At 37.1% G+C, this 25,651-nt stretch overlaps 1 protein-coding gene and 1 pseudogene across 5 annotated transcripts in view; one reads left to right on the forward strand and one right to left on the reverse strand.

The window, feature by feature from the left end:
- Positions 1 to 25,651, reverse strand: part of LOC139448012 (uncharacterized) — a 165,344-nt gene that overhangs the window by 39,487 nt on the left and 100,206 nt on the right. The gene's annotated exons all lie outside the window — the stretch shown is intronic.
- LOC139448519 (putative nuclease HARBI1) lies at positions 21,601 to 23,694 on the forward strand (annotated as a pseudogene).

Consider the following 25,651-nt stretch of genomic DNA (forward strand, 5'->3'; position numbering starts at 1 on the left):
TATTAACTTATTGATGTATGGACATATTGGCGTATTAGATGAAGGTAAGGAAGTTAGAGCTGTATTTTGGGACGTAAGTAAAGCTTATGATAAAGTTTGGCTCAAAGGAATAATTTATAAGCTACACCATTATGGTATTTGTGGAAATGAATTGAGATGGTTTGATAGTTACTTAGAAAATCGATATCAAAAGGTAGTTATAATTGTTTATTATCTATATTGTTGAAGGAATACATAGTAATATAAGACTTTTTGCTGATGACAAATCTTTGTATGTGATCATAGAAGATCCTGATATAGCGGCTCGTGATCTCAATAATGACTTGGACAGAATTTCAGAATGGACTGCCAGATGGCAAGTTAAATTTAGTCCCGAAAAAACTGAATCTATTCAATTTACCCGTTAAGTAAACCCTAGTCCCAAACCTAACTTATTAAGAATGGTACAGAAATCAAAGATGTACTAAGTCATAAGCACCTTGGTATGACTTTACAAAGTAATTGTACATGGACAATGCACATTGATGGTAGTGTAAGGAAATGTTGTCCTCTGGTTAACCGTTTAAGGAGTTATAAATATCGTCTATCCCGAACTACCTTAAAAACTATGTACAAATCATTTATTTTACCAATTTTTTTATTATTGTTGTCATATTTGGGACAACTGTACTAATGAACAAGCTAACTTATTGGAAAACTTACACTTAGATGCTCTTAGAACCGTATGTGGCGCTGTCCGGGGTACGAGTCATCAGAAGATTTACAGTGAAACAAATTGTAGGTCATTAAAAGACAGAAGATACAACTTAAAACTGGTAATGTTTTACAAAATGAATAACCATTTATCCCCGGAATATCTTTGTAGGCTTATTCCTAATACAGTTTCAGGAAAACACAAATTATGACTTAAGGGGTAAAACTATTCTTCAAACAGTGAGGTGTAAAACAAAAGCTTATGCAGATTCATTTATACCAGCCACCACACAACTTTAGAATATGTTACCAGAAAACCTAACGGGCTCAGAGACCGTTACACAATTTAAGAATTTGCTTCACGTAAAGGGAGAAAAGGTATACACTGGGATTTAAATTATGGAAGCAGATTATGCCAAATCATTCACAGTCGCCTCAGGCTTGGCTGCAGCGATCTTAACGCAGATCAGTATAATAGACATATCTTTGATACAAAAAACTTGTTCCTGTGGATATCATACCGAAGATGCTCTACACTTCTTTTTTGTGTGTACAAATTACTATGCTCTTCGAAATGAAATGCATTTTTACCAACATGGTTATTCTTTACAAACTGCTATGCTGAAATTCGGATTTGAGTAAGGAAGAGCAAATGCTAATATCAGATTCTATTCAACACTTTATATTAAAAACTGGCAGATTTTCAGTTAAATGATTGTTTAAAATAAACTGCAAATAGATTTATTAGATTTATTATATGTACACATCTAGCTTGGCATGTTCAATTTATTTGTTACATCTAACCTTCATTTATGTAGTCATTGCAATATGTCCTATGTGTAATGTAGCGGCATTAACATAACAAGTTTATGTAGGGATATACTGATGTATGGACATGTTCATGTATGGATACATGAATGTATGGAAATATTGATGTATCGACATTTTCAACCATGGATATACTGATGTATGACATGTTCATGAATGGAAATACTGATGTATACACATGTTCATGAATGGAAATACTGATGTATGTGCATGTTCATGTGTGGATATACTGCTGTATGGACATGTTCATGTATGGATACATGAATGTATGGACATGTTCATATAGGGATAAACTGATGTAAGGGCATGTTCATGGATGGATATACTGATGTATGGGCACCCTCATGTATGGATATACTTATGTATGGACATCTTCATGTATGGATATAATTATGTATGAGCAAGCATTTGTAGGGATTTACTGATGTATGGGCATGTTCATGTGCGGATATACTGATGTATGGACATCTACATGTATGGATATACTAATGTATGGACATCTTCATGTATGGATATACTGATGTATGGACATGTTATTGTTTGGATATACTAATGTATGGATATACTGATGTATGGAGATGTTGCATATGGAAATACTGATATATGGACATGTTCATGTTTGGATAAACTGATGTATGGACATGTTCATGTATGGATATGCTGATGTATGGACATGTTTATATATGGAAATTCTGATGTATGGACATGTTCATGTATGGATATACTGATGTATGGACATGTTCATGTATGGAAAAACTGATATATTTCCATGTTCATGCATGGATATACTGATGTATGGGCAAGCTCATGTGGGGATATATTGCTGTATCGACATTTTCAAATATGGATATACTGATGTATGGACATGTTTATGTATGGATAGACTGCTGTATGGACATGTTCATGTATGGATACATGAATGTATGGACATGTTCATATAGGGATATACTGATGTATGGGCATGTTCATGGATGGATATATTGATGTATGGACATCTTCATGTATGGATATACTGATGTATGAGCAAGCATATGTAGGGATTTACGGATGTATGGGCATGTTCGTGTACGGATATACTGATGTATGGATATGTTCATGCTTGGATATACTGATGTATGGGCATTTTCATGTTTGGATATACTGATGTATGGACATGTTCAGGTATGGAAATATTGATGTATCAACATTTTCAAAAATGGACATACTGATGTATAGACATGTTCGTGTGTGGATATACTGCTGTATGGACATATTCATGTATAGATATATTAATGTATGAACATGTTCATATAGGGATATATTGATGTGTTGACATGTTCCTGATTGGATATACTTATATATGGGCATGTTCATGGATGGATATACTAATATATGGACACCCTCATGTATGGATATAATCATGTATGGACATCTTCATGTATGGATATACTGATGTATGAGCAAGCATATGTACGGATTTACTGATGTATGGGCATGTTCATGTACGGATATACTGATGTATGGACATCTACATGTATGGATATACTAATGTATGGACATCTTCATGTATGGATATACTGATGTATGGAAATCTTCATGTATGGAGTGAGTGAGTAAGTTGGTATTAATGCCGCTTTTTACACTATTCCACTATGGGCATGTTCATGTGTGGATATACTGATGTATGTTCATGTATTGATATACTGATGTATGGAAATCTTCATGTATGGAAACACTGATGTTTGGACATGTTCATATATGGAAATATTGATTTATGGACATGTTCATGTATGGACATACTGATGTATGGGCAAGTTTATGTAGGGATATACTGATGTACATGTATGGACATGTTCATGTATAGATAGACTGATGTATGGACATGTTCATGTTTTGATATATTGATGTACATGTATGGACATGTTCATGTATAGATATACTGATGTATGGACATGTTCATGTATGGGCATGTTCATATACGAAAATACTGATGTATGGATATACTAATGTATGGACATGTTCATGTATGGATATACTGATGTATGGATATACTAATGTATGGACATGTTCATGTATGGATATACTGATGTATAGACATGTTGATGAATGGAAATACTGATGTATGCGCATGTTCATGTGTGGATATACTGATGCATGGAAATCTTCATGTATGGATATACTGATGTATGGCAAGTTTATGTAGGGATATACTGATGTATGGGCATGTTCATATACGGAAATATTGATGTATGGGCATTTTATGTGTGGATATATAGATGTTCGGACATATTGATGTATGGATATACTGATTTGATGGGCCTGTTCATGTATGGATATACTGATGAATGAAAATCTTCATGCATGGATATACTGATGTATGGACATGTTCATATATAAATATACTGATGTATGGGTATGATCATGTACGGATATAGTGATCTATCATAAAATGGGTAGGTTGCCCGGCAGGATAAAGCCAACGGATAAAAACGACATCCGTTTGTCACTCGGCAATCGAGTCAGAATTAACCATCGTGAATCTGGATAAACTACAGGGATAATTGCTACAATTATCAAAAGAACAGTCTAATGTACTGAAAATCAGTGTCAAACTGCGACGTAGCTAAGGCATTTGGTTTTGGCAACTTTGGAAAGAAACAATTTTGCGAGGGCACGAGGCCTAGCCAAGCGGGATCAGTAGCCATATCTGTGCACATCTTTTGGCACATCGAGGGACACTCAGCTGGACCTCTACAAATCTCTTATCAGATCAAAAATTGACTATGGTTGTGAGGGTTTACATTCAGCATCAAATACTGTCTTCTGGGGACGAACATCAAACCCTTTGGTTAAAAAGATATGGCAAGACAAAAACACTCGAGATGAAGCCCTAGCTCGAAAAAATCCCTCACTAAAGCCATCTGGGATATTAGTACGTGAACTCATTCGAAGTCACAATTGTGATGACATTCAGCCTCCAGAAAGTCACTACAAAGGGTTACACCCTCCCTGGACTTTAAAAACTCCCAAAGTTGACACTGCTTTAACATCAGAAGTCACTAAATAAGAAAACCCAACCCTACTACGGTCAGTAGCTATCACTAAAATTCAATTACCTGGGACAGCTGGGCCCATATATACACTGATGGATCCAAGAATCCTATCAACAACAGTGCTGGTTACGGGATCCATATCCACAGCTCCAAACCCCAAGCACATTCAGTTAGATTGCCTGATGGTCAGTCAGTATTCACGGCTGAATTGGAGGCAATTCATCATGCACTCAAACTCATACCGGAACTTCCGGAAGCAAAGACAGTCGCCCTATCAGACTCGCTAAGTGCACTTCAGGCCATCAGTTACTGTAGCAGAAATTCAAACTCCAGGCCAAATACAGTCAACAATATTCTATACGAATATACAAAACTATCGGACCAAGGGCAACAGGTGGAGCTGTGTTGGATCCCCTCTCACATAGATATTCAAGGAAATGAAAAAGCAGACTCACTGGCGAAGCTAGCTCTAGACAAAGCGGAACTACAGCCTATTCCCTTTAGTAAACTAGAGATAAAAAGCAAAATCAAGGCCTCCTTAGCAGAAAGATGGCAAGCCCAATGGAACGCAAGTAAGATCGGCAGATGGCTATACAAAATTCAACCCAAGGTCCAACAAAAGCCAAACTCATACTCAAATGAAAGGAAAATTGAAATTGCTATCTCACGCCTCAGACTCGGTCACAAAAAGCACTATGACAAGGTTTGTTCATCTTGCAATCAGGCTGAAACCATTGATCACGTGTTACTAGAATGTCAAGACCATGCCCCAGCCCGGGCTAGGTTAAAACAAGAATTGCAGTTAGATCCGCTGTCATAGATCTCCTAAAGCCAAGAGATGCAATCGCGAAGGCCAAACTAACTCTATTTCTGAGAAATGGACAGCTACTCGAACGTATATAAACAGAGCAGCCAAGGAAAAAAATGAAATCATATCAATATAAGAAAATAGAAATCATATCAATACAAAAGCAGAAATTAACCGAACTCACAATAGATATGTGTACACTTCTCACATACAGGAGTCCCAAAGAGGGACAGGTCAGCCGAAATTGCCTAGGCAGAAGGCGACCTCTTAAACACTTAATGCAACAACAACAAAATAGACTACGGATGTGCCATATACGACACCCTAAACCAATCCCTAAGCAAAAAACTAGACTCAATCCAATATCAGGCTCTAAAAATAATAACACGCACCCAACATGGCACCTCCTACACTTCACTACAGGTCTTAACAGGAGAAATGCCACTAAATCTACGTAGGGAACAATTAACCCTAAATTTCTGGGCCGCGTCTCAATCCAACCCCCTAATCCAAAACTTAATAAACAAAAATATCAGCCCCCAAAACCCAGCCCTAGCTCGAAAACACCCTCTACTTACTCCAATATCCCAAAGAATAACCAATTACTTAAATGAACACCAAATAAACAATCTGAAACAAAACTGTAAATAGTCAAATATCCTCACCCCAAAACTTAAAACACCCAAAATAGACATAACACTAGCTAGCACAATAAATAAACAAACCGACCCAAACATAGCAGAAACCACCACACTAGCATACATACACGAACATTGGCCAAATTGGTGTCACATTTACACAGACGGATCCTCAGATCCGAACTCAAAACACACATGTTTCGGAGTCCACATCACACAACCAACTAAAGCCACACAATCCTTCCGACTCCCAAACAATCAATCAATATTCACGGCCGAACTAATGGCCATGGCCTCAGCCCTTCATAATCAACAATCTAAAAAACAACTAAAAATCCTAATACTTACCGACTCGCTCAGTGGACTACAAGCCCTCCAAAATAAAAACACCAAAAACCGCCCTGAACTAATAAATCAAATACTAAAAAGCTCAAACGATTTAACTAAGGCAGGCAAACACATATTTTCATTTGGATCCCCGCCCACGTAGGAATATACGGCAATGAAAACGCCGATAAAGCAGCTAAACTATCCCTTAAAATCCCAGAAATAAGCTTAAACCTACCCATCTCCCAATCAGAACTTAAAAGTATCAACAAACGAAAAATCACCAAGACATAGCATAACTTATATCTAAACTCAAATAGCCAAATCAAAAAGGTCCTCAAAAAAAACCTAACCAAACCAAAAATTTTACATCCGTCCAAAAAAATCAACAGAGTAATCACTAAACTCCAAACAGGAAATACCAACCTATATAACCACCTCAAAATAAATTTAAAAAACACGCAACAGGAACCTGCCCACATTGCAAACAACAAGAAATCCCAGAACACGCAGTCATACACTGCAACCACTACCTAACACACCGAACTACACTACAAACCACCCTAAATCTAAATAAGGCTCTTACCCTAGAAGCAATCCTAAACCCACAAAATAAAATAGAAAAATTCAAAGCCTTAGGCGTATACTTAATCGAAACAGGACTAATAAATCGCATTTAAAACCCCATTAAAATACCAAAACCAAACCACATAATCAAACTTCCACACTCAGCTCCCTTAGTTCGCCCCACAAACCCTCTTGGCATTTTTCCAAATCTCAACATTTCCAAAATTCTATATAAGCAACCACTAAAACACCCCTACTGGATTGCCAAACAACTTTTTCCTCTTTTCGGTAAAAACATTAAATGGCCTGACCGGCCCGTGTGCGAAATACGCTGCAGTCGGAAAGCGCACGTAAAATCTCCAATATAAGTAAGTAAGTACATAGGTAGATATAATACTAGTCTATAGATGTAAAGAATGTGTTGTAATTTCAGAAGCGCTTTGACAGTTATTAACACGTGTCGTGTCAGCCCTATGACATTCGCGAATATCCACTTGCAGAAAACATCCTGTGTTGGTTTAACATGAATTAGTAAAGGTTAATTTGGGATGCCAAACACGTTAATTAATGAAAGAAGAGAAGTCAAAACACTGTCATTTCCTGCCCAGGACATCACGCCCCTACACGCTGAGGTCGGTGAGAAACCTTCTCATCAAAGAAAAGACACAGTCAAGACACTGACTTTTCGGTATATAGCTATAATTATCCGTTTATTACAATGCTGAAGATGCATTTTGATTCAAACTCAATTATAAGAGCAAAACTATACGTTTCTGGACAATTGAGATCTGCCTAGATATGCACGTTTCGTTTTATTATTCTGCAATCCATTTTTAGTATTACCTGCTAGCCCGGCCCGGCCCGACTTTTCTTGGCCCGACTTTTCGGCAATCCCCTCAGCCTCAGCCTCATGTGTGTATTTCTAACACAGGAGGGGGCACGGGTGGCCCAGTCGTCTAAGGCGCCGCGATTCGCTGTGCAGAGTTGCTTCCCTTGGGCACGCCAGAAACCTATGATTGTGGGTTCGAATCCCGGTTCGCCCCGATTATGTTTCTAGGTTTGTCAGTACCATACCCGTGCTCGTGGGTTTCACCGAAGTGGTAAACGTCTGAGACCTGCATCCCTTCGGGCTTTCCTCCCACATTAAGCTGACACGCCGTGATATAACTGGAATACTGTTAAAAGCGGCGTTAAACCCAACTCACTCACTCACTCACTCACTCACTCTAACACAGGATATGTACCAACGCAAAACACAACTCAATGATAACCTCTGCGTGTGTACATGTTACTGTGCAAACATATTCGTCTACGGACATATTGACGTAAGGACATTTTCATGCCTGGACAGGTCCTTGTATTAACTTATTGATGTATGGACATATTGGCGTATTAGATGAAGGTAAGGAAGTTAGAGCTGTATTTTGGGACGTAAGTAAAGCTTATGATAAAGTTTGGCTCAAAGGAATAATTTATAAGCTACACCATTATGGTATTTGTGGAAATGAATTGAGATGGTTTGATAGTTACTTAGAAAATCGATATCAAAAGGTAGTTATAATTGTTTATTATCTATATTGTTGAAGGAATACATAGTAATATAAGACTTTTTGCTGATGACACATCTTTGTATGTGATCATAGAAGATCCTGATATAGCGGCTCGTGATCTCAATAATGACTTGGACAGAATTTCAGAATGGACTGCCAGATGGCAAGTTAAATTTAGTCCCGAAAAAACTGAATCTATTCAATTTACCCGTTAAGTAAACCCTAGTCCCAAACCTAACTTATTAAGAATGGTACAGAAATCAAAGATGTACTAAGTCATAAGCACCTTGGTATGACTTTACAAAGTAATTGTACATGGACAATGCACATTGATGGTAGTGTAAGGAAATGTTGTCCTCTGGTTAACCGTTTAAGGAGTTATAAATATCGTCTATCCCGAACTACCTTAAAAACTATGTACAAATCATTTATTTTACCAATTTTTTTATTATTGTTGTCATATTTGGGACAACTGTACTAATGAACAAGCTAACTTATTGGAAAACTTACACTTAGATGCTCTTAGAACCGTATGTGGCGCTGTCCGGGGTACGAGTCATCAGAAGATTTACAGTGAAACAAATTGTAGGTCATTAAAAGACAGAAGATACAACTTAAAACTGGTAATGTTTTACAAAATGAATAACCATTTATCCCCGGAATATCTTTGTAGGCTTATTCCTAATACAGTTTCAGGAAAACACAAATTATGACTTAAGGGGTAAAACTATTCTTCAAACAGTGAGGTGTAAAACAAAAGCTTATGCAGATTCATTTATACCAGCCACCACACAACTTTAGAATATGTTACCAGAAAACCTAACGGGCTCAGAGACCGTTACACAATTTAAGAATTTGCTTCACGTAAAGGGAGAAAAGGTATACACTGGGATTTAAATTATGGAAGCAGATTATGCCAAATCATTCACAGTCGCCTCAGGCTTGGCTGCAGCGATCTTAACGCAGATCAGTATAATAGACATATCTTTGATACAAAAAACTTGTTCCTGTGGATATCATACCGAAGATGCTCTACACTTCTTTTTTGTGTGTACAAATTACTATGCTCTTCGAAATGAAATGCATTTTTACCAACATGGTTATTCTTTACAAACTGCTATGCTGAAATTCGGATTTGAGTAAGGAAGAGCAAATGCTAATATCAGATTCTATTCAACACTTTATATTAAAAACTGGCAGATTTTCAGTTAAATGATTGTTTAAAATAAACTGCAAATAGATTTATTAGATTTATTATATGTACACATCTAGCTTGGCATGTTCAATTTATTTGTTACATCTAACCTTCATTTATGTAGTCATTGCAATATGTCCTATGTGTAATGTAGCGGCATTAACATAACAAGTTTATGTAGGGATATACTGATGTATGGACATGTTCATGTATGGATACATGAATGTATGGAAATATTGATGTATCGACATTTTCAACCATGGATATACTGATGTATGACATGTTCATGAATGGAAATACTGATGTATACACATGTTCATGAATGGAAATACTGATGTATGTGCATGTTCATGTGTGGATATACTGCTGTATGGACATGTTCATGTATGGATACATGAATGTATGGACATGTTCATATAGGGATAAACTGATGTAAGGGCATGTTCATGGATGGATATACTGATGTATGGGCACCCTCATGTATGGATATACTTATGTATGGACATCTTCATGTATGGATATAATTATGTATGAGCAAGCATTTGTAGGGATTTACTGATGTATGGGCATGTTCATGTGCGGATATACTGATGTATGGACATCTACATGTATGGATATACTAATGTATGGACATCTTCATGTATGGATATACTGATGTATGGACATGTTATTGTTTGGATATACTAATGTATGGATATACTGATGTATGGAGATGTTGCATATGGAAATACTGATATATGGACATGTTCATGTTTGGATAAACTGATGTATGGACATGTTCATGTATGGATATGCTGATGTATGGACATGTTTATATATGGAAATTCTGATGTATGGACATGTTCATGTATGGATATACTGATGTATGGACATGTTCATGTATGGAAAAACTGATATATTTGCATGTTCATGCATGGATATACTGATGTATGGGCAAGCTCATGTGGGGATATATTGCTGTATCGACATTTTCAAATATGGATATACTGATGTATGGACATGTTTATGTATGGATAGACTGCTGTATGGACATGTTCATGTATGGATACATGAATGTATGGACATGTTCATATAGGGATATACTGATGTATGGGCATGTTCATGGATGGATATATTGATGTATGGACATCTTCATGTATGGATAGACTGATGTATGAGCAAGCATATGTAGGGATTTACGGATGTATGGGCATGTTCGTGTACGGATATACTGATGTATGGATATGTTCATGCTTGGATATACTGATGTATGGGCATTTTCATGTTTGGATATACTGATGTATGGACATGTTCAGGTATGGAAATATTGATGTATCAACATTTTCAAAAATGGACATACTGATGTATAGACATGTTCGTGTGTGGATATACTGCTGTATGGACATATTCATGTATAGATATATTAATGTATGAACATGTTCATATAGGGATATATTGATGTGTGGACATGTTCCTGATTGGATATACTTATGTATGGGCATGTTCATGGATGGATATACTAATATATGGACACCCTCATGTATGGATATAATCATGTATGGACATCTTCATGTATGGATATACTGATGTATGAGCAAGCATATGTACGGATTTACTGATGTATGGGCATGTTCATGTACGGATATACTGATGTATGGACACCTACATGTATGGATATACTAATGTATGGACATCTTCATGTATGGATATACTGATGTATGGAAATCTTCATGTATGGAGTGAGTGAGTAAGTTGGTATTAATGCCGCTTTTAACACTATTCCACTATGGGCATGTTCATGTGTGGATATACTGATGTATGTACATGTTCATGTATTGATATACTGATGTATGGAAATCTTCATGTATGGAAATACTGATGTTTGGACATGTTCATATATGGAAATATTGATTTATGGACATGTTCATGTATGGACATACTGATGTATGGGCAAGTTTATGTAGGGATATACTGATGTACATGTATGGACATGTTCATGTATAGATAGACTGATGTATGGACATGTTCATGTTTTGATATATTGATGTACATGTATGGACATGTTCATGTATAGATATACTGATGTATGGACATGTTCATGTATGGGCATGTTCATATACGAAAATACTGATGTATGGATATACTAATGTATGGACATGTTCATGTATGGATATACTGATGTATGGATATACTAATGTATGGACATGTTCATGTATGGATATACTGATGTATAGACATGTTGATGAATGGAAATACTGATGTATGCGCATGTTCATGTGTGGATATACTGATGTATGGAAATCTTCATGTATGGATATACTGATGTATGGCAAGTTTATGTAGGGATATACTGATGTATGGGCATGTTCATATACGGAAATATTGATGTATGGGCATTTTATGTGTGGATATATAGATGTTCGGACATATTGATGTATGGATATACTGATTTGATGGGCCTGTTCATGTATGGATATACTGATGAATGAAAATCTTCATGTATGGATATACTGATGTATGGACATGTTCATATATAAATATACTGATGTATGGGTATGATCATGTACGGATATAGTGATCTATCATAAAATGGGTAGGTTGCCCGGCAGGATAAAGCCAACGGATAAAAACGACATCCGTTTGTCACTCGGCAATCGAGTCAGAATTAACCATCGTGAATCTGGATAAACTACAGGAATAATTGCTACAATTATCAAAAGAACAGTCTAATGTACTGAAAATCAGTGTCAAACTGCGACGTAGCTAAGGCATTTGGTTTTGGCAACTTTGGAAAGAAACAATTTTGCGAGGGCACGAGGCCTAGCCAAGCGGGATCAGTAGCCATATCTGTGCTTGTAGACCTCTGCGGCTTGAAACCTTTTCCACAAATTAAAATAGTTTGATTTGGCCGAAATATGTTTAAATTGTTACCTTGTTTCGTTTTGTCGCTGTGTGTACATCTGATTACACTTCTTAACGTTAGGACAGGGCAGGCCGACTGTCAACAACGTTTGAACGTGGCCGTGACGTCTCATAGACTAGGGTTAAAGAAGCTTCACTTTGACAAAGGGCAGTTACTCTAGCGGACAGACCGATGGGTTGCCGCGAAATGCAAGTAAAAACAATTGTTGTTTTGCGTATATGTTGCTTCGTCACTTTCCCTGTGACGTAATAATATTAATGCGCGCATTCCAGGAAAACTCGCAATGTTTAGGTAATGTTTGTGAGAGAGTGAAAGCGTTTTTTAAGCACAGAATTAAAGAATGACATATGATAAAGTGTGTTTGGAGATGGTAAATATCCTGTATTAGGAATAAACATTGTATTTAGCGAGCCTTGGATGTACTGATGTATGGGCATTTTGTGAGTCATTACAAGTACACTATATAGTAGTTGGACATAATGAAGGGTAAAAAGTACATGAGCAGTTAGAAACAGTAAAGACTTATTACAAGGCATTTGTCCTATGAGGATCTGTGTATTCCACGAGTGTATATGTCCAGTGGAATTACCGATACTTCCGAAATATGAAGTTAACAGGAATGACTTTTCGTTGCCTATTTATCAACAATTAAAATATCAATAATAACTTAATAATCATGCCATGTACGACCCTCATCAGTGTCCACTTACTTATATGTAGATGTCCAGCATAATTGCTGACATTACAAATGTTAAGTTAATCAGAAATGACCAGAAAAGCAGTATAATAATCGGTCAGCTGCATTTAAAAGCAGGCAGGTTGGGCAAGTAAAACAGAGCCGGCAAGTGCGCAGTCACCCAGCAGAAAAGCAAACCAGGGACAAGGAGGGGCGAACACTGACCAGCCAGTCCAGCCCATCAGCTGCCCAAGTGGCAAGGTGACTTCACCGCCTTCCTCTGTCCGACTCTGTAACTGTTGATCGCCCGGTTCTGCAGGTTTCTACTGTGTTGATAAAGTAACCATTCTTTGCCACCACCACGACATTCTGTTTTGTTTCCATGTTTACATTATATACTGTTACACAGTAAGAGAAGGTTTTGAAAATAGGATTCCTCCAGGCAAGTACTAAAATAACAACTGTTGTTTATTAAACGGAAAGGTTCTTAAAAAAATTGGCTGCTAATTTCTTCTCTCACTTTCCAATTTAATTCAGTTCCTAATTTTTCAGTTCTTCGAAACTGTTAAGAATAACGTTGAAATGATCACAAGGTAATAAGCTTGTGCGATCTGTCATATCTATCTAGTTTGATGTTTTCCTCCATGTTAAGTCATTTTAAATATCCTCCACTAGTTATTAGAAACAGTAAGCAAACCATTTGCATTCTATTCTTAAGCAAAATGTATCTCATCTTTGTGAGATGTGTATGCAATCCATACAATAAATTAATATTCATATTAATAGGTAATAACATAATGAAATGATAAAATCTTTCCGTGGGATCGTACCGACGTTTATGTTCATAAAGGTGAGGTGAGGTGAAATTGGGTTTACGTCGCGTCCAAGATTATCGCACTTATATAGCGACGTTGTTCATAAAGAAAGAACGAGGGTTATTCTCGGACATAAATAATTCAACGCTGACGAAGAGCCAACGCGCAAATACAACCAACTACACCTGTATCGAAATGAAACAGGCGGTTGAATGTGCAGAGATGTCGTGACTTCAAAACTTGATGCACATGGTGAACAAGTTCATGTTGATAGGGAGTTTCAGCTACATGCATTTGGGGGAAATTGTTCGTGGGAAATAGCACACGGTTGAAACAATACAATAACAGTAAAGTGGTGAAGCAACTGAATTGAAATTGAATATCAATAAAAATCAACAAATATTAATCTGTTAACGAGTTAACCATGTTTTCTAAATGTCATTATGTACCATCGATTATACCAAATACACCGTTTGTAGTGCTTTCAATTTCAAGCTACTATCGTTTAATTGTATCTAAATGTTATCGCGTAAAAAGGTGTTGACATCTGTCGTATAGTCAAACGTATTTACATTTAGCTTCTTACGCTGGGCTTTTTGTATGGATATTCATATCGTTTAATGTTGAAATGTTGTATAGCACTTGTATAAGAAACACATTCTCCAGAAACAATAATTAAGCATTAAGAACCCAGACACCTTGTTAAGATGTTCAATATGTACTCTCTAGGGTTGTTAACTTAATATCCATGGGTATTGCGCTGCACCTCTAATCTGTCCAATCTTACCCGACTTCAGTAAGATATTCTACACATCAAAGGTCAGATCTAAATTAATAACACAATCGTTCATAAAATTTATAATTTTGAAGAATGCCATGCTACAGTTGAACCACTGATTGCTATATTTACCAGACGCCATCTTCCGAACTAAACCAAAAATACTACACCCATCCAAAAATATCAATAGAATAATTACCAAACTACAAACAGGCCACACCAAATTAAATAATCACCGTAAAATAGCTAATCTACACACAACAGGACACTGCCCACATTGCAAACGACAAGAAACACCAGAACACATACTCATTCCCTGCACACACTACCAAAAACACCGAACAACACTACAGACCACCCTAAATCTTAAAACCGCACTTACACTAGAATCAATCCTAAATCCACAAAAATAAATTAGAAAAATTCATAGCCTTAGGCATATACCTAATTAAAACAGGACTAATTAGTCGCATTTAAACCCCAAATAAAATATTAAAACCAAAACTACGTTATCTAACAACCACCCAACACACACAGCTCCCTTAGTTCGTCCTCCACCCACTCTTGGCATTCATTCCAAATCTCAATTTCAAAATTACTATATAAGCAACCCCTAAAGCCCCCCTCCTGGGTTGCACAAAGTCCCTTTTCCCCTTTTCGGAAACACATTAAATTGCCGGGCCGGGCCCGTGTGCGACATACGCTTGCAGTCGGAAAGCGCACGTTAAGTAAGTAAGTAAGTAAGTAAGTAAGTAAGTAAGTAAGTAAGTAAGTAAGTAAGTAAGTAAGTAAGTAAGTAAGTAAGTAAGTAAGTAAGTAAGTAAGTAAGTAAGTAAGTAAGTAAGTAAGTAAGTAAGTAAGTAAGTAAGTAAGTAAGTAAGTAAGTAAGTAAGTAAGTAAGTAAGTAAGTAAGTAAGTAAGTAAGTAAGTAAGTAAGTAAGTAAGTAAGTAAGTAAGTAAGTAAGTAAGTAAGTAAGTAAGTAAGTAAGTAAGTAAGTAAGTAAGTAAGTAAGTAAGTAAGTAAGTAAGTAAGTAAGTAAGTAAGTAAGTAAGTAAGTAAGTAAGTAAGTAAGTAAGTAAGTAAGTAAGTAAGTAAGTAAGTAAGTAAGTAAGTAAGTAAGTAAGTAAGTAAGTAAGTAAGTAAGTAAGTAAGTAAGTAAGTAAGTAAGTAAGTAAGTAAGTAAGTAAGTTCCGAACACACACATTGAAGGCAGGGACAGAGGGCTGATACCACTAATTATACCTTAAAGCAATACACCGATGACCAGGGGAATGACGACATAAAGCTGTTACATACATGTAAATACTTGTTGCATAATAACATGTTGAAATTAACAACTGCTTATTCATGTTAAACAAACATGTTATGTTTTTATTCTGGAAGTGGATACTTGCGAATGTCAAATGGACTGACACGACACGTGTTAATAACTGTTAAAGCACTTCCAGCACTGATAAAATTACTAAAAGTACAATTAAAAGAAATGTGCATTCTTAGAAGTGTCTATGTGCATAACATTAACTTAATAACATCTAAAGTGTCTATATACTCTCAATACAAGGATGTATTTAAAGACATCCCACTAAAGACATACATATGCTTCATCTAATGTCCTCATTGACACAGGGCACTATTATGCCTTATAGTTTATAATATTGCAATAAATATTCGTGACAATACGCTAATTGGCGTGAAGCATTATATTTTCAAAACACTCAACACCCTATAATCAGAAATACGTTTGTACAGGATTGATCCAGCCAAACAAAAGACACATGTGTATGTGGAAATGCGTTTAGATTTATAAAATATATACTGAACCAAATTAAAAACTTCACAATCCTAACATTTTAACATTTTGACCAGTTATCATTGTGGGCCCTTATTGTGTATTTAAACAGTAATGGCCACGTATTGTCTTCAGATAACACCCGTTTTTGTGCAGGTGAATCGATCAAAATCATGTGCACAGCACTATAGTGGTTTTTCACGTGCAACTGGTCACGTGGCCAAAAACCGCACGTGTTTTCAGGCATACTTTAAAGCAGTCATTAACAAAAAAAGAAAACACAAGAAAACAAAAGTCTTAACGGCCATTTGTCATGCCACGCCTTTCAAATGTGCAACGTGAACGTGCCATCGGCATGTTGCAGACGGGAACGTCCGTAGCTGAAGTCGCAAGGACGATGGGTTGTAGTCGACGGACTGTTTATGATTTACAGACGCGTCTACAGCAAACGGAAACCACCGCTGATCACCCTCGGCCAGGTCGACCACGTGTGACGTCACATGCAGAGGATCGTCAGATTGTCTTACGTCACCTTCGTAACCGATTTTTGACGGCTACATCAACCAGAAAGGAACTGTTTAGGGGTAGACTGAGAGCGAAAACTGTTCGAAACCGTCTGAGAACTGTTCACCTTCAAGCACGACGGCCATACTGCGGGCCGATTCTGACTCAATTACACAGACGTCAACGTCAATTGTGGGCATAGCGACACTTACGATGGACTCAGAGGTATTGGAATCAAGTCGTCTTCAGTGACGAATCCCGATTTAATCTTCGATTTGCTGATGGTAGGGCGAGGGTGTGGAGGCGCCGTCTTGAACGGTACGCCCAATGTTGTGTACAGGAAGTTGACAGATTTTGAGGCGGAAGTGTCATGGTGTGGGGTGCTTTCTGTGGCAATGCACGTTCCAGGCTTTTTGTCATCCGTGGAAACCTCAACGCTGCTGCTTACCGCGACCAGGTTCTGGCACCAGAACGTCTGCCTTTTATGGCAGCACATGGACCCGGTTTAATCTTCCAACACGACAATGCCAGACCCCACACAGCAATTTTGACAAGGAATTTTCTTCAGAATGCAGGAGTCAACGTCATGGACTGGCCATCAAGGTCTCCCGACCTCAATCCCATCAAACACTTCTGGGATGCTCTTGGCAGAAGTCTCTGCACTCTCCAGAACCAACCACAGAATTTGCAAGATCTTGGCGTCATTTTGTAGCAACAATGGCGTCGCCTTCCCAATCATGTGTTCACGAGCATCACAAGGTTCATGCAGAGGCGTTGTGTGGCAGTTGTCAACGCACATGGTGGCCATACACCCTACTGAACTTGTGTGCCATCAGATTCTCGTGCTTGGGACTTATGATTTAAACTGTTGATGTTATTACCGAATACCTTACGTGCTTGAAACATATTATAGTTACCACCGTGAACTAAAATCCTTCTTTCGACATTAATGATTAAAAATTACCTTCTCTGATACATTTGTCCGTTGTATATCAAATATGGGATTACTTTTAAAAATGTGAAGTTTTTAATTTGACTCACTATATGTACCAAGCTACCACATTACAGAGTCACATCACATGGTTCCATAAAACAATTCCTTACAGTAGAGCCACTTTTCCTCTTTATCAGAAGCGTTTGGTTAGGCTTAGTCAAAACCAACTAAAACATCACATACGTATCAATGAAAATGTAAAGATGTTTAGAAAAATATGTCATCTACCGAAATGCCACTTTATATCGTCACAGATCTTTGTATTTAATCCAAACACGTTGCTTTAAGTGAAGCGATGGCAAAAATGAATGAAAAGAGATGATTCTTCCCACTTGAAGATAATATAGAGCCATAATGAGTGAGTGGGTTGGGTTTAACGCCGCTTTTAACAGTATTCCAGTTATATCGCGGCGTGTCAGCTTAATGTTGAAGGAAAGCCCGAAGTGTTGCAGGTCTCAGACGTTTACCAGTTCGGTGAAACCCACGAGCACGGGTATGGTGCTGACAAACCTAGAAACATAATCAGGGCGAACCGGGATTCGAACCCACAATCATAGGTTTCTGGCGTGCCCAAGGGACGCAACTCTGCACAGTGAATCGCGGCGCCTCAGACGACTGGGCCACCCGTGTCCCCTATAGAGCCATAAGGGAGTCCGTGCGCCAAAGTGAATATTTTACCATAAGTTTGTTTTGTCTTTCCCTTATTGTTCTGAGAAAATAAGCTTTGTTCATGTTCAATAATTTGAAATACTGTTCTTGTAAACCTCTAGAATCAAACCTTTTGTAGTCCAAAGCTGCGTTTGCATTACTTATTATTACACAGTAGTTTTACATGGGCACACATACTACTTTGAACGGTCGAACATGTTCAGGCCCACTTTAATAAGATCTGGGCTGGGAAAAGGGTCTAACTGGGTAGCCCACAGGTTTTAAGTGGGTCCTGAGTGGGCATATATGTATAGCATATATGGGACATAGATGGGTTGTGTCTGTGAATGAATTTTGCATGTATGTTTATCATTTGCAATCCTTTTGTGGCATTACTATATATTTCACATATATTTACTTGTATGTGAAACTTGAGGCATATATTCCATATTTCATGTTTATACTTGTACCATTTTCTATAACTCATTCTATTAATACTGCACAGGTCTCTTTTAAAGTATATATAATATGTAACTCTTTTTTCGAGCAAATGTTAAGATTCAAATTCAAAATTTTCAGTACTGAGTAATCTTTTCTCTTTTCTAATTAAAACGGTCTACTTACAACGGTCCTCTAATTTATCCCATCTCTTTGATGAACAATATAGTTGTGTACGAACAAAATGAATAAACTTCAACATATTTTACAAATGAAATCAATGATCATGAATTCACCAGTGTAAACTGGTCGAAATTGTTTGTTATATATGAATAAAACACCCCGTTCTTCACTCTAATAACACAAACATACATGATAACATTTGTTTCAGTCAGTACAAAGAACAGATACATGTTTTGGTCGTTGCAGTATTTGTTGCGGTGTCATCTCTGCTTATCATTGATCCATTTTCAATATCATTCCATAATTTCCAACATCAAAAGCCATGATTATAATACTGCCTATATAATACCTTCTACTAATTGTTCCACTTTGAAATAGGCCTCTCTTATGTTAAAAAACCCTCGTTCTGAATACTTTGGTCTTATAATGTGTGTACCAGCTGTGCACATATACTCTAACAATCAGGTTTGCTACACAGTAGATCACGTAAAGTTCTCGATTTAATGTTGACTCCGTATTGCCACTGTGGCTAAGGTATGCGTAAATGCTGAAACTTCGCTCATGAGATTGTGCTTATTACTTAAAATAGCACACAAAATAAGTACCTTTTGCAAAAATAGAGCCACAAGGCTCTGTAGCTCACCTGAATAATGAAGTAATAATTTGACAACACATCAACCTTAGTTTGGTTCAAATATACTCTCCAAAAAAAGAAACGCAAAGCCAGATTTGTGCGAGGTAGGTAAAAATAATTATACGAGGAACCGTACAAGGTATTGAGACAAAATGTTGTTGAGAGAACACTTGGTGATTGTAGTCATCTCAGTTATCGGTACATAGGAAAAGTCCAAGGTGAAGGTCAGCTACCAATAACGCGTATGTCCCTCGTTGGAATCCATAGCGGCCTGACATATCCTGCCCATGGAAGACGAGTATGCGAGTCACATCCTGGGGAATGGTAGCCAACTCGGCCTGCAACGCAAAAGCCAACTGTTGCAACGTCTAGGGTTGTGGTTGACTTCGGTGTAGCCGTCTATCCATTTCATCCCACAGGTGCTCTATCGGGAGACCCAGAGGGCCAGGGAAGAACATCAACGTTGTTGTTGTGTAGACAGGCTCTTGTGATCCGTGCTGTATGCGGTCGAGCGTTGTCCTGCTGGAATACACCGTTGCCGTTTGCTACAATTGGGAGGACGCGTGGTAGGAGAATTTCGTTGATATGGACCAAACCTGTCCTGCCAAGATGAGAGATATCCGCCCACATCATAATGCTACCCCAACCAAACCTGTCCACTTCCGGTACACAGTTTCCGGCCTAACGTCCTCCCCGACGTCTGTATACGCATGCTCTTCCATTCCCTTGACGGAGGAGAAATCTTGATTCGTCGCTAAACCAACTGATCGGGGTTCCCCTGCCTGCAAGCGGCCTATGAGGTTGTTTCACTTCTGTTATCTTGGTCCGCATTTTTTTCTTTTTTGGCCAAAAATATCCGTTTTTGCGTTTCTTTTTTTAAGAGTATATCTTTATAGCTACAATGGATAAAATTATCATAAAGCCGCCCGCATATTATCAGAAATGAGCAGGCCACTGTAAGTTGATAATATTAGCTATGGTGTCTTTTTACTTGTCGCATACAGTGTCATATTAGGTTAGCAGAAAAATATTAGGCGAGGCGTATGCGGCAACTAAAGACGCCATAACGAATTTATTATGCTGAAAAGTTTATATTAATTGATGTCTTTATCGCACAGGAAAACTTCACACTTACAACCGGTCCAAACGACAGGGCCAGTACATACCTTTCCGATACAACTTTTCAATGTAAACATAAATGCTAACAATGGAATAAAAAATGCACAAAATATGAACGTTTAAACAAGTATTGCCAGCATTTTATCTGAAATCTGCGGGCAACTGTTACTTGATAGCCTTACCCTTACGGTGTGCTATCTATTCTATTGCTATGTGACGTCATTCGCGGCCATCTTGGAGTTTTACTGACGGTATACGGGCTCATATAGGGTTAGTAATTCTACTCTCTGGCCCCGATTTCTCGAAACAAACTTAAGTTCAAAAACTGACTCAAGTCTGAGTTTTTACTCAAATTTGAGAAAACTCAGCAAAATGCATTTCTCAAACCAAACTGAGTTCAATTTTCGACTCAAACTGAGTTCGAAAACACATAAAACTTAAGTAAGCCTACATGGTAACTTAAGTTTTTATTCGGACAAAAATGGCGATTGCTGATAGACGCAAGCGGAGATCGAGAAGGAGACAGGTTATTTCCAGGTGGCTTACCGATCGTGAAAACCCACTGGAATACATGTCGGACGACGATTTGTTCCTTAGATTTAGGTTTCGAGCGGAAACGATTCTTTACATCGTGTCACTCGTGTCCAACAGACTGCGAAGACCCACTCAACGTAACAGCCCCCTTCCACCCCGAACACAGGTACTTGTTACGCTGAGATTCCTTGCTACGGGAGGCTTTTATTCCCTCATTTCTGACTCCTTCTCGACAATATCTGTACCATCGGTCTTCCGGTCTGTCCGAGATGTTTGCACCAGTCTATGTTCAGCTGCTTACGAGTTTGTGAGGATGCCGACAGGATCAGACGCAGACACCACAAAACAGAAGTTTCACAAAATCGCAGGTAATTCATCGATCTTTCAACCGTTTTAACATTACGTTATAAAAGTAAAGGGGGCATAACTCTAAGTGCAAGTTAGAGCAATGCTAAAATCCGGAGTTTAGAAAACGGAAAACGGCATTGTTTTGAACTGGCATAATAGTTCCCTTAGGCTACATTCTGTAATTGTACAGAAAACGTAAAACGTTCAGGTATGAATCAATATGAAATTACCATCCACCATCATCCTTTTAACCAATAAAAATAATTAAAAAAATAAGAATGTTTGGTATGTTTATCAAATAATAAATCATTAACAAGTATTTGAATTATCTGACATTTTCAAAAGTAGTGTGCATTGACCTTGATCATATCAGTAAGTTTATTCATAAAGCTGAAACTTGACATGCTTATTTGAGTAATATTTTCAAGTATTTTGCTGTTCCATATTATGTTCACTTCATTTAACCTTAATAAGGAGGATGAATGTTTTTACACAAATACAAGATTCCAACCAATTAAAAATAAAATCATTTTCTTTCAGGATTTCCAAATGTGCTAGGGTGTGTAGATGGCACATTTGTAAGAATCATAGGCCCAAAGGTGAATGAAGGTGACTACCTGAATCGTAAAGGCTATCATTCGATGAATGTTCAGGTATGTATATAAATGGTTCACACAAATTATGTATTTATTAACACCAACAAAAAATTAATTATGATTACATGATACCTTACAAATAATGGGAATTTTATGTCATTATTTACAAATGAAAGTATATTTCAGTACCAATGAAAACGGGCCTCTGCTCCCTTTCAGATGATCTGTGATGCAGAATACAGATTTATCAACTGTGTAGCAAAATAGCCAGGAAGTGTACATGACAGCAGGATATTCAGGGATAGCAGAATCAGTGTTGCGTTTGAAAATGGCAGGTATCACATTTGATTACCAGACTTTGTAGTTGCTATGAACATCGGTACAAATGACTATTAAATAAAAAATACAAGTAACATGAATATTTCTCAAAGCTGGTTTTGTCAGAAATAAATTATGATCACATATCCACTGAAGTTGTTAAATATTTCTTGAACTGGCATGTTGTAATGTTTTCATGAAGAAATGTAACAGCACCATTCACTTTGTACTAGCATTTTTTTGCAGATAGAATGCATTATGATGTGAAATACTTAAGTTCTCATTTGTATAGTGTGATCATGTCTATCAATTTATCTCCCCTGCTGTTCCAATTATTATTTGGGTGACAGAATTTCATATGTCATATGTTCTTATTTTTGTATTTTACAGGCACATACAAAGGTTTTTTGTTAGGGGATTCAGCATACCCCTGCAAAACCTACCTGATGACCCCATTCCTCTCTCCAGCATCGAGAAGTCAAGAAAAATATAACCGCTGCCATGTCCGAACCAGAGTTTTAATAGAACAAAGCTTTGGCATCTTAAAGCGGCGATTTTCTTGTTTACATAGTGGCCTTAGAACATCACCAGAGAGGGCCTGTCAAATTATCACAGCATGTGTGGTACTTCACAACATAGGAATTGATAGGAAAGACATAATTAATTTGCATCATGAACCCTCTGATGGAATGGAAAATGCCAATGTCAATGTCAACATTGCTAATGACTGGAGTGGTGTTAATGTCAGAAATTACATATGCCAGTCATTCTTTTCATAAATCTATTTGATGTGTGGAAGGTAAGATTTAGTCTCCATACTTGATGCTTGTTTTAAAGATTGACTAAAATGTTCATTCTGTAAGCAGATACATCTTATGAACTGAGGTGTGAATTTGATGCATGAATAAATATCTGCATCATATGTGATTATATATACATGTGTAATTGTGTACCAAAATGTTTGATTTGTGTAAGAGGATGTGTGCATTATTAAGTGTCCAGTTGATGTGGTATAAACCCACTGTCTCCACTGAAATTTATCTGTATAGATGTATCTGTAGTAATGAAAGATAAGAATATTTTTGCATGACTAAAATGGTCAACATTTATTGAAAGAATACCTCCAATAGTTTGGCATATTTCATGTGAATGGACAGACAGCACACATTCATCTGCCCCCCTTCCACTTCATAGCAGGGGATAGTAAATAAATCCACAACAGTATTTCAAGTTCAACATTTATTAACAGTAAAACATTGATAAAAATCAGATTATCTCCCTTATCAATGTTATCCATATTACATCCATTCCAATAAATTGATCAAATTGTTTTGGGGGCCAAACCAAATATATGAGTTCAGTTGCAAAGATTAGGTTACATGTAATGTTATTGAACTCAAGGATCAGGAAGATACCTGCTCATCATCACACAGGTTTTCATTTCTCTTAAAGTAAGAGTTCATTGAAGGAAATTGGCAAAAGTAGAGTTGAAAACAGGCTTACATTCAGTAACACAAATTTAGGGCAAACAATGAAAAACAAGCTTGCAAATATTTACTCGGTTTCTTCTCATATCTTTTTTATCTAATACGAACATTTCCCTTGTTGTGTGGTTATTTCTTCCTCACAAACTCTACTTTTTCTGGGTTTTTTCCCCGCTTGTACATGTTGAGGCCTCGGTTAATTTTGGCGCTGTATGTAGTATCCCAACCAGGGATATTAAGACATCATGCTCCTGTCCCTGCAACACTGATGCAAAATCATATACTGCATATCAGTAGTCTGGACAAGCTGATGTGGATCACTGAATATATATATATATTGAGAATGTTATAAATGATTCGCCTGTGCTCATTGCTTATGAATCTTGTATTGATAGTATGTAAGGATGTCCATGGCCACCGACAGGTCATACCAGCATAAGATTCATTTTATGAGTCCCATGCTGAACTTGTTGGTGTGTATTGAACTGGTTGCAAGCAAAAATTTGGAGGGAAAACTATTTGTGGTGAAGGGGCAGCTTGTATTTCTGCAAAATAAACCTGTCGCCTGTAGACTGCAGGAGACGCCACCCAATGAAATATTGTGTTGTTGATAAATGTGTTATGTAAACTTGAGATACATTAATCAGAACATAATGTCTACATTTTCAATAAACAGTTCCATCACTTAGAATACAATATGTTCATTACCAGTATACTTCGGCATTGTATCAATGGTCACGCAAGACTAAATAATCTTATGTATGTATCATAATTGTATTGTAACATGTCACTGTTTCTTGTAAAAAATAGGGGGTATTTTAACATATTTTAGATGAATTATTAACAGATGTATGTGTCCGGAGCCAAGTAACACACTAAAAGCATAAATTGTGATAACTGTTGCCTAACACTGTCATTTTCAATAAATAAATAATTATAGTGAGTTATGAGTGAACAATTCAAGGGAATATGGGGTTATTTATTTATGGAAATTATGAAAACATTTATGAAATTGTGCACACAATAATAATTAATAGCAAGTTGCATACAAAATACAAAAAAAACAGTATCATTTGTAAACATACATCTCTGTTTTAAGTACCATATTGCTTACTGACCTCATCTGCAAATATTCACACATAACTGGATTTTCTGGAATACGATTTGTTTCATTTCAATATATACAATTTTCAAATATGTCATTCACAAATTATCCAAAATTCTCACTGATATATGTACTTTTACTAAAATA

This window comes from Haliotis cracherodii, unplaced genomic scaffold (assembly GCF_022045235.1).
Source record: "Haliotis cracherodii isolate W230 unplaced genomic scaffold, xgHalCrac1.p SCAF_7, whole genome shotgun sequence".
Classification (NCBI taxonomy): Eukaryota; Metazoa; Mollusca; class Gastropoda; order Lepetellida; family Haliotidae; genus Haliotis; species Haliotis cracherodii.